General features: G+C 43.6%; 1 pseudogene; it reads left to right on the top strand.

The window, feature by feature from the left end:
• Positions 1–2,602: 2,602 nt before the first annotated feature.
• LOC127670531 (eukaryotic translation initiation factor 1b-like) lies at positions 2,603–8,623 on the top strand (annotated as a pseudogene).
• The last annotated feature ends 3,504 nt before the right edge of the window (positions 8,624–12,127 follow it).

The following is a 12,127-nucleotide window of genomic DNA, read 5'->3' as shown; positions in this document are numbered from 1 at the left end:
CGTGGGGCCCTGAAAGTTCTACAAGAAGGTTGCTATAAAAACAGTTAACGTGGGCTAGAGAGAAGGCTCAGGGGTTAAGAGCACTGACTGCTCTTCCGAAGGTCCTGAGTTCAAATCCCAGCAATCACATGGTGGCTCCCAAGCATCCTCAATGAGACCTGGTGTCCTCTTCTGGTTATGTATAATAATAGATAAATCTTTTAAAACAACAACAACAACAACAACAACCCAGATAACTTGCTGGTTTCCTGTTTTACTGTGTGATCTTCTAGAATGTGTTCCCACGATGATGCCACCTGTTACAAAGTTCTCACCAGAGCCTGAGCTGGGCTGTTTGGACTTTCAGCCTCTAGAATGATGGGCTAAATAAACCTCTTTAGTTTATAAGTTACCTGGCCTTAGATGTTTTGTTTTAGTGGTGGAGAATGGACTAAGATGTGCCAATGGCTCATTATAGAAATTTTAATGTTGTTTATCATACATATCTAGTTTTGAAGTCTCTGTTCTACGTTAGGTGGCTTGCTTTTGCTTTGTAGATGGTTATGTTTTGGTACAGTCAAGTAATTCTGGCAATCGTTTTAGTGATTCTCACCAGGTCTGCCTTTGTTTTCTTTTATGCCTAATGCCCCCTTCCCCCCTTCCCCCCAGATGTTTTCTCATAGGTTTTTACTAACTGTAGATGCCATTGGCAAGTCTCAGGTCAATTCTGACAACAGACGAAACAAAATAGAGGGCTTTGTGGACTCATAGGAAGTTTTCTTCCTGTCAGAGACCACTAACATTGCAAAACTTCCTGACAAGTGTAAGTAAGGCTCTTTTCTGTGGCCTTACCCCTACTCCAGAGTTCCTACCACATGGCCTAGGAAATTTCTGCCAAAATAGTCTAAACTCTGTGTCTTAGGGTTTTACTGCTGTGAAGAGACACCATGACCAAGGCAACTCTTAACAAGGACATTATTTAATTGGGGCTGGCTAACAGGTGCAGAAGTTCAGTCCATTATCATCAAGGTGGGAACATGGCAGCATCCAGGCAGGCATGGTGCAGGAGGAGCTGAGAGTTCTACATCTCCATCTGAAGGCCACTAGGAGAAGATTGACTCGTCAACACTTGGGGGAGATTCAAAACCCACCTTCACAGGGGCACACTTCCTCCAACAAGGCCACACTTCCAAATAGTGCCACTTTCTGAGCCAAGCGTATTCAAACCACCACATTCTCGTAGGCAGGGTTTTTGGGTGGGAGTCCTCGCGAGACTCTGGCTAGGCTGTCTTTATTAAAGACGTTTAGTCTGCAGGCAATGTGGCACTTTGGCCCACTAAACTCAGAGCATGAGTTGTTCTGACTTTGCTGTTTGTCATGGGCACCAGCCGGTTCCTCCCCTCTGGGCTTCTCTGGTGAGAATCATGTACCCTCTTCTGTACTTCCTAGAGGCCAGGCAACTGGCAAAAAGCCTCTACCTCAGCCAGCATGAGCAGGCTCTGTATCTTACTCTTTATAATTTGTAAATTTGGAATTATAAACCCTGTCTGGGTTTTCATTTTTATGGCAGAATGTCTGAGTGTGAATGGTTTATAGAGATGTGTTCATTTCATAGTTCTGGAGGATGGGAATATGAGGTTCTGTAGTTGTATCTGGTGAGAACCTTGTGCCATGCCATTACATGGTAGAATTGTAGAGGGGCAAATGAGCTGATTTGGAAGAGACAAAGCACTCTGTGTTTTAGTTACGGTTTTACTGCTATGAACAGACACAGTGGCCTTACTCTCTAGGGGCATTACTCTATAGCAACCTGTTGTCTTGGTAACTAATCTATTTCCCCAAGAGTGAGGCTCACTTCTGAGAGATTCACCCACTCTAAAGAGGAAGCTATTAAGATCTTTTAACGACAGACATAATCACCTCTTTGAGGTCCTACCTGCCAAATATTGCTACAAACATGATCAGATTTCACCACGACTTCAGATGGCATAACCTGGAAAAGGGACTTTGCAATTGTGACTAAGGTTATAAACCTTGAGAGGGGAGATAGATGAATCAGGATTCTAACACAAACCCAGTCTAATCCTTTAACTGCAGGACTCTTTGTATGTGGAGAACCCATCCCAACTGTTATGAGGACAAAGGGCATCTCTCCAGCCTTTCCACGTCTGATCTTGAACCCTCACTTCTCACAGGTTATCTGGGACATGCATGGGAGAGATCCACTCTGCTGGTGGCTTTTCCCCATTATCGGGGATTTACTTTGAGGTCCTGGTAGTAACACCACCTTGAACAGGGAGCCTAAGCCTACCAGGAACTGAATGAATGAATGAATGAACAAATGAATGAATACGATCAAGTCCCAAACTAGCTTCCATAAAGCAGACTTTGAGGGTTTTAACCCCTTTCTCAACAATTGGGCTTTTAAGTATAGGAAGCGCTCCTGTCCTAATTAATTATTCCTTTCTCATTCGATATGTTTTCAGATCCTCAAAAGTTACTTCTACAAATCTATTGTAATTCTTTCTGGGTTCCTTAACTTCTCAGCCTCGGAATGTTCAGTTATCTGGAGCGCACTCATAGCATGCGGGTAGGCCAGTAGCATCCGTGCAACTATCGCAAAATGAACGGCGATCAACATCGTTTCAAAGGTCTTGTCCCAGCAACCCAAAAGTTGGACTCAGCCAACAGACACAGCTATGGTGTTTCCAACTGTGAGAAATCTGAACACAGGCCGGTGGAGGATCCAGAGTACAGGATTGTGGGTCTCTAATCAAATGTAGTTGGATATCCAGTGGGAATTTATATGGTGCCTTGACTTTTTTTTTGTGTGTGTGTGTCTTGAAATTTTATGGGAAGTCTCAGAGCTGTGAACACAAAGTGGTAAGTATCTTCAGATTTCAGAATGTGTTTATGGTGAGTGGGATGCCAGCCAGGGGCTGGTTCTTTCAGGAACTGTGAAGCCTGGTGCAGGGATTATCAACCCCCAACCTTGTACCTCTCTCTTAAAGAGGGGAAAGAGTCAATAGAGAGCCATCTGGGGGAGTGGACAGTGCCCTGGTATATTCTCCTTTCTTTTCTTGTGTGTGCTAAATAGACATTTTATTAAAATGACTCTATGATTTATGGCTTCACCCATAAATACGACCATTCTCAGCCCTCAACAGAGAGCTTCTTACACTAGATCAGAATAACATAGATGGCATATTCTTTTCTCTTGTAGGGAAAAACCTTGAGAAAATTGGGGGTTCCAGAGATGTCCTGAGATTAGAGGAGAGGAGGATGGGAGGGTTCATTCAGAGGACATGTGTTTTGAGTTTAGGACCATAAATGAATAGGAACTATGGTTTGTTTCCTGTCTGGCAAGCTGGTCAGAATTCCAAATGGGAGAACTTCAGTGGGGGTCGATCTGTAGTAACAAGGGTTGTCTGTTTCCCAGGAGCAACAATGGAATATAGCTAGCTCTGAGGCAGGAGGATTTCCTATGGGGTCAAGTGACCTCAGTAAAAAGCCATTACACACTGTTCTTGGGGTCAGGAGCTGAGAAGTTTAGGACAGGCCTCTGGAAGAAGTAGGGGCATGCATTAGCATTGGGGAAGCGTCCTCCACTATGGTGAGCCTTTGAGAGCCATTGGAAAACATCTCATTAAAGCCAGGGAGATCTCTCATGGTCCAGTGCTTCCTGCCAGAGCACAAGGACTTGAACCCGTGTAAGAAAAAGTGGGAGTGGCACTACACACCTGAATCCGGTTCTGGGGGTGCAGAGATGGGCGGATCCATGAGTTGGGTTTGACATCTAGCTGGCCTTGCTCAGTTAGTGAGCTCCAGATTCGGTGAGAAGCCCTGCCTCAGAAAACCAAGATGGAGAGCAACTGAAGAAGACATTGTTGAGTCAGACTCCCATCCTTTTACCTTCGCCTATGGCTCAGGTATGTCTCCTCTATCCAGAGGCAGCCCTTTGTCCCTCAGGAACAAATGTCCCCTCCCCCCTCCCATGCTCCCTTCCCCTTCTTCCTCATCCTCCATCTCCTGTCCTTGTCTCTTATTCCCTGCCCTTTGTAACCTCTGGGGCAAGTAGATCTCCTCTGTACTGAGAACTTGGTCTTGGGATGTCTTGTGCCAAATACTGGTTCCTTCAAACAGCATCTGGCACAGTAATACTTTTGGTCTTTTTCTTTCTCACGCTCTCAGCCCTGCCTGGACTCTGGACAAGACAGAGCAGAGAGATGGAAGAGCGAAGAGGATGGGTCAGCTAGTGGCTGCCTCTCTCTCTCTCATATCTACAAAAGACGTGGTTCTTATTGTGTGTGTTTATATATGTCCAGGTGCACACTTATTACTGCACGCATAGCAGAGGACAGCTTGTGGGCGTCAGTTCTCTCCTTCTTCCGTGTGGGATTTTGGGGGATTAAACCGAGGTAGATTAAGTCTCTACCCACTGAGTGATCTCGACCGCCCTCTTTCTCATTTTCCTGTGTCCTTGTGTCTGATGGGTGTGCTTGAGTATTTGTGTGTGCGTATGGGAATGCGTGCCGTAAACGTTCAGGTGATGTTTGAGCTTGTTTGAGACAAGCTCTCTTTGCTGCTCACCTTCTATTTATGCCAGGCTAGCTGGCCCAAAAGCTTTTGTTTGTTTGTTTGTTTGTTTTTGTTTTTTGGATTTGTTTTTTTGTTTTTTCTGAGACAGGGTTTCTCTGTGTAGCCCTGGCTGTCCTAGAACTCTCTCTGTAGACCAGGCTGGCCTCGAACTCAGAAATCTGCCTGCCTCTGCCTCCCAGAGTACTGGGATTACAGACGTGCGCCACCACTGACCAGCGGCCCAAAAGCTTTTGAGTGTTAGAAATACAGATGTGCATCCTGCAACTGGCTTTACATGGCTCTGAGGATTTGAAGTCAGCACATCATACTTATACTACATAGTATTTTATTACTTCCTGATAATATATTTCACTAAAATATTTTTATTATTTATTTATGTATCTATATCTATATATATCTGATAATGGACTGAACCTCTGAACTACAATCCAGCTTTAATTAAATGTTGTTCCTAGTTGCCTTGGTTATGGTGTCTCTTCACAGCAAATGGAAACCCCAATTAAAATACAAAGCTACTGTGTATGGAAGCAAGGGAGGGAGATATCTGCTCAATAGCAGCTTCATATTTTCTTGTCCTGTGAACAAAGTTTGTACAGTGTTCACTTTATCCTTTGAGTCATCTTCTAGACCCCCTTTTCTCTTTTCTTTTAAAAAGACTTATTTATTTTATTTTTAATCACATGTATGCATGTGTGTATGTGCACATGTGTGGCAGTATCCTGGGAGGCTAGAGGCATTAGATCCTTTGGAGGCAGAGTACGGTTGTGAGCCACCTGACTTGGGTTCTGGGAATTGAACTCTGGTCCTCTGGAAGAACAGTACCTTCTTTTATCCACTGAGCTGTTTTTCTTATACTTTTGACTTTTGACTGTGTGTGTGTGTGTGTGTGTAAGTCAGAGGGTATAACTTGTGAGAGTCCTCTCCTATCTGCAGTTCCTACAGATAGAAGTCAAGTCATTAGGGTTTGGTGAACAGTGCTTCTATTTGCTGAGTCATCTTCCTGCCCCTCCCCAGACCTTCTTTGATTTACTTTTTGAGACAAGTTCTCAGTGTAGGCCAGGCTACCTAGACCTTTCAATCTTCTTGATTTAGTCTCCTCAGTATTAGGGTTATAGATGAACACTATCATGCTTAACTTTCTGTATGATTAAGTTTTAAGATTGAGTAGAACATTAAGAGTCTTGGGGATGAACTAGCCTATGGCTGATAATTGGAATCTGATCCTTGGTACTCCAATAAAGATGGAGGAGAGAGATGACAACACAAAGTTGTCCTCTGACCTACACACACACACACACACACACACACACACACACACACACACACACATACACACACACTCACACACACTATGGTACCTGTGTACATGTACACTTACACACATACAGAAATAAATAAAACATATCTTTAAAATTCAGTTATTTTGTATATTCTATATCCTATGCCTTCAGATAATGACTACAATAATATTTGGTTCATTTATATAAAGGTTGGCAGTCCCTGTTTTGCATATGTTAGTTAGTCATTTTCAGTGAACTTTAGGGGGTCATCTAGGCTCTTGTGTGATTTGAGAGAGAAATTTGGGATCTTTCTAAAAGAAAACTTCATGAGTGGGGAGGTAGATAGGGTATGGATGTTTCAATACAAGTAGGGATTGACTGGATTCCAACTAAAATTTATGCAAATAAGTAAGTAAGTAAGCAAATAAATAAATGTATGTTAGGCCTGGGGTACATACCTATAATCCCAAGACTAGATTGCCTTGAGGCCAGCTTGGCTACACAGTATGTACCAGTAAATCCATAGATATACAGCAGGGTGCTGTTTAAAAGAAAGCATACATATGCATACACGTAACACACACATACACACACTGACATACATAGACATAACACAAACATTCATACATATAGACATAGATACACACACTTTTACACACACACATTGATACAGACACAGATACAACATACACAGTCACACACACTGACACAGACACACTCACAATATACATACAATACACAGAATACACTCACACATATATACTCACACACATACACACAACACAGACACTCACGGACACAGACACATATACACACACACCACACTCACATACACACTCTCACACACACACTCATATATACACACATACAGATACAACATATATACGCATACATATGTACACACACACACACCCTCCCTAAGAGAGCTTCCTTTACTGAGAAGTCCATGCAAATAGGTTGTGAAATAAAAGACAGTATTTTTTTTTAAGTTCTTCATAACTGGCTAGCAAGAAACCACAACCACTGCCACCACCGCCACCACCACAACACAACTCCCTAGTTTTACAAACACCCCTGCCTGTGTACCATGGCTCAAATGCAGGTGGTACTTGTCTTCTCTCTCCTGTGTAGATGTTGCTCACTGAAGGGCTGGCACGCGCTTCTCAGTAAACCGTGAGTATTTCTAGAGTGGAAATTCAGGCTGCAGGAAGGAATTGGACACCGTACGTTTTGTCTGGGAGCCAAGCCATAGCAGGAGTTTAAGTTAGAGAACATCACATCTGTTCAGAATCAGAGAACAGCAGTGCGGATGGGCGGGTGCTGGATGAAAGTCTGCTGAATCCTGGGCTAGGAGCCAAGGAAGCATCCCCTCCGCTTTCCCTCCAGCAGAGGCTTTCAGCGTGGTGTTGTGCCAGTGCTTAAGTGGTAAGAAAAAGAAGAGTGGGTCCTGCATGTTAGGAACAGCAGCATACACACACACACATACACACACACACACACACACACACACACACACACTCACACATGTGCTCTTGATGGATATAGATGCCTTTACCCAGCTCAGCCAAGGCCATCCATGACCACCATGCTTCAAAACAGAACAGGAGCCATTCCTGAATAAAGAACATCACCCTGCACTGAGCCTCAAGATACTGAATGTCTGCTTCTCTCAGACAGAACGAGTGACAGCCACTTGTTTACAGGCCAACACTCCAGGATCCTATAGCTTACTTTTCTAACCTATAAGACTTATAGTCGATCTGATTAGAAAGTTGTCCTTGGTTTCTGTAGGGACAGAATCCAGAGAGGGCTACTGCTTCCTTGGGCCCACCCTCAAATCACCCAACAAAGGTTTAAACCCTATGTTAGCCCTTCAATGTAGCCGCAGTCCATGGTGCATTCTGTCTCACTGTGATTAGCAATGTCTGACATGTAGCAGGTGTTCTCTGATGAGCAGTGGGAAGAGGTGGGACACTAAGTATTTGGAAAATTCTAATAAGGATAATCTTCCTTTAGGATAAATGCCAATTGTGGCACGAAGCAAAAAAAAAGGTCTAGGGGAAAATATATTGCTGAATAAGGAAAAAGAAATTCTACTCCTAGACTTGGGTGAGGCCACTAGTTTCATATTTTTTTATAACGTCTGTTTATTCATCATTTGTCTCAGAGTTACAGGGAAACTAAAATTAGAGAATTAAGATCCCAGTTGGAGGCTTAAAGAGTCACACTGTAATGATTTCCGTTTGCAGCCTCCTGATTTTATCCCTTCACCGGCCTCACACTTGTGTTGCGTGTCCACTATCCAGGTCGTCCAATCTTTCGACCCCTTTGCTGATGCAACTAAAGGCAACGACTTTCTTCCGGCAGGGACTGAGGACTTCATTCATATAAGAATCCAGCAGCGAAATGACAGGAAGACGCTGACCACTGTGCAGGGCACTGAGGATGATTATGACAAAAAGAAGCTTGTGAAAGCTTTCAAAAAGAAATCTACCTGTAACAGAACTGCGATCGAACATCCTGAGTACGGAGAGGTTACTCAGCTTTAAGTTGACCAAAGGAAGAACATTTGCCAATTTCTTTTGGAGGTTGGCATCACCAAGGAGCAGCAGCTGAAGGTGCATGGATTCTAAGATGAACCCAAACGTGTGAGTTTCTTAAGTGGTTTTATTCTCTAATTATTCAGACTTTATGGTTCCAGTGGAAAAGGTTTTGTTCTGAGTGTTTGTTGTTCGTTTTATTTTCCTTTGTTGTTAAATGTTTTTGTTGTTGTTTCATTAAACAAGGTATGTTGCAGCTTAACAATAAAAAGAAAGTCTGCGAGTCCTTTGAAAAGAAAAAAGAGCCACACTGACACATAGGGAATGCAAGACACAACAGTGGAGGAGTGTGAGGTTTTTCCAGTGCTCTGTGTGTGTGTGTGTGTGTATGTGCACACACACACAAACGTGTGGGACTAGAGAGCTGTCCTGATTGGTAAATTACTTTGTGTAAGCATGAGTCGCTGAGTCGGGATCCTCCAGGGGGCATGGTGGGTGCGCATGTCTAACTCCAGCACTGGGAAGTAGACAGGATAATCTTGGGGTTTTCTGGCCAAGGTGCAAATGGTAAGCTTCCGGTTTGGTGAGAGACCTGGTCTCAGAGGATGAGGCTAACAATCACGAAGTATAGGGCTAGAGAGATGGGTCAGCAGCTAAAGATTCTCTGCTGCCAAGACTGATGAGTTTGATCTCTGGGACCCACAGAGTAGAAGAAACGAACTGATTTCTGCAATTTGTCCTCTGACTTCTACACACAGGCCACGGCACTGCCTCACCCCGACACCCACCTACCTACAATATAAATGAATAAGTACAATTAAATCAAAACAAAAGGGTAGAGAAGGAAAACATTTACTTCTGGTCTACCCCTGGGTGTGTGTGTGGGTACATGGACAAACACACACACACACACACACACACACACACACACACACACACGCTCGTGCGCACACACAGGATGCACATATAATATGTAGAAAAATATGAATGAGTTAGCTCATCATAGACATGAAATAGTTCACTTGATAAACTGTAACAGAGAAACAGTCCCCGTTGTAGTGGAGAAAGTGTGGGCAACTGTTGACGGGCTTGTTCAATGAGGATTCTTGCTGTCTGGTAGAGTGCAGAGGCTACAGGAAGATAAACCGATTCTCTGCCTACAATTTAGATTCTGCCAAGGTGGTGCATTCTGCAGAAAGCAACAAAGGCAATTTGGAAGGAGACTTCCTCACTGAGCTTCCAGATGGAGCTGTGCCTGGCTAGGCTTCCCGATTCAGTGGTGGCAAGAACAGTGGCTTCACCAACCGCGTGGTTCTTGCCTGAGCCCTGGGGGTTGGCTCACAGGAGCTCAGACTCCAGCAGTCTTACAGAAGCTTGTGGATTTAAACACTTCTAGTAGCTTCAGCGAAAGGAGAGTAAGACACAGATCACGTTTTATTAACTAATTAATTAATTATTGGTTCCTCAAGACAGGGTTTCTCTGTGTAGCCCTGGCTGTTCTGGAACTCACTTTGTAGACCAGGCTGGCCTTGAACTCAGGAGTTGGCCTGCCTCTGCCTCCACCCGACTTCCAGTGCTAGGATTAAAGATGTGTGCCACCACTACCAGAGTCCTCTTGGCTTCTTTTGAGACCCAGTTCAGTTATGAAACCCATGCTGGTCCTGAGTTTTTCTTGTTTCTGCCTTCTAGGTTCCGGGATTATAGCATTGCTTTTCTTCCTATGGGTTTCAACTCCTTTTCTGGACTTTTCGTTTGCAGGACCTTGGTGAAGGCAATTAAACAACTATCCGTGTGCTTTCTCTTTAATTTCCTGATTCCTTCCTTTCCTCCAGTTCACACCTCATACGCTCTTCCCTCTTGAGAAAAAAAATTTCAGTGTAATATAAAAATGTTGATCGCAAGTCTTACACTAGCAGCTTGGCATTCCTGTTCTACAATCATTCTGACATATCACCGGTATTTCTGACATATCACCGGTGTAGTCCGGGAGCCTTGGGTAGCCTTTCATGGACTAGAGTAGAGAGGCATGGCTTCTCCAGCATGCGGCCTCACAGAAGCAGTCAGCCCACAGTAACCAGCAGCTGCTGCTTCTAGCCCCCTTTCCCAAGCTAGGGAGCCCCACTCTATTTTCCCCGTCTCAACCCACAAGCCCGATCCCCCGTGGGGTATTGCCCTTCTTGTTGCTATGGAGACAGCGCATGCGATGGTCCTCATGTTTGTTTATATCCAGAACTCATCCTGCTCTGTAGCGGCGTCCAACTTCACTAGCCAGTGTTTATGCTACTTGTTAGTGATGCTCACATCAGCCCTGCCTGTTAGCATCCCGGAAGTTGCCTTCCCGCTGCCTCAAGTCGCTTCTGACCTGAAACCCAGTAGCTTCGTTGTTTCAACCGCATTACTTCTTTGTCTTTTATTTCCAGTCGAGCTACTTTGTTCTGTAATTTTTCTTTCATGTGTATGAGTAGGTGAGGACCTCAACCTACTTACTTAAACTGCCATTCTGACAAGAAGGGTCTTAAAGATACGCTCTAGGTGACTGAGAGAAGCATTGGATAGAATATTTAAGATTGGGAAATTAGGGCTGGGGACTTAGTTCAGTTGGCAGAGCACCCGGTTAGGGGTATAAAGCCCTGGGTTTGGTTCTTGGCACCTCGTAGATTCCAGCGTAATGGCGCGCATCTGTGAGCATAATCCCAGTATCTCTCCCAGAGTCAGAGAAGAAAAGTCCCTCTGCTGCACCACGAGCTTGAGTCCAGCCATGACTACTCTAGATCCCGTGTCAAACCAAACCATGCCACACCTCATCACACCACACTGCACCAGCGACTAGGAGAATTATAACGTTAAAGAAAGGGAATATTGAAACTTATTAAATAAAGTTTAAGTGACTATAAACAGTCACAAAACTGAGCAGGTATTAGTGACAATTCTCATAGGTTAATACATTCATATAAAGATAATTTTTTATGATAATGGAATGTTATTAAAATATGCGGTATAATAACAAACATAAGATCATAATGTGAGTAAAGGGAAATCAACGCCACAAAGTATAAATACTACAAGAGCATTCATGAACTTACAAATGAGGGAAAAATTTAAATATTTTAAATATCTCCTGTCTGTCTACCTAGTTAGCTAGCTAGCTATTTGTATTTTTGAGAGAGGAGATTTTTTTAAAAGAATTATTTTATTTCTGAGTATACACTGTAGCTGTCTTCAGACACAGTAGAAGGGCATTAGATCCCATTACAGATGGCTGTGAGCCACCATGTAGTTGTTGGCAGTTGAACTCAGGACCTCTGGAAGAGCAGTCAGTGCTCTTAACCACTGAGCCATCTCTTCAGCCCAGAGAGAGGATAATTTTTTAATTTTTTTTTTTTTTTTTTTTTTTTTTTTTTTGAGGCAGGATTTCTCTGTATAGCCCTTGGCTGTCCTGGAACTCACTCTGTAGACCAGGCTGGCCTCGAACTTAGAAATCTGCCTGCCTCTGCCTCCCAAGTGAGAATTTTTTTTTTTTAAAGAAGAAAACATTTAAACAGTGTATGGTTTAAAGTAGAATATTAAAAGTGCAATTACAGGGCTGAATAGATAGCTCGGTGGTTAAGAGCACTGACTGTTCTTCCAGAGGTCCTGAGTTCAATTCCCAGCAACCACCTGGTGGCTCACAACCATCTGTAATGGGATCCAATGCCCTCTTCTGGCCTGCAGGTGTACATAGAACACTCA

This window comes from Apodemus sylvaticus, chromosome 20 (genome assembly GCF_947179515.1).
Source record: "Apodemus sylvaticus chromosome 20, mApoSyl1.1, whole genome shotgun sequence".
Classification (NCBI taxonomy): Eukaryota; Metazoa; Chordata; class Mammalia; order Rodentia; family Muridae; genus Apodemus; species Apodemus sylvaticus.
This window is presented reverse-complemented; position numbering and strand designations above follow the sequence as displayed.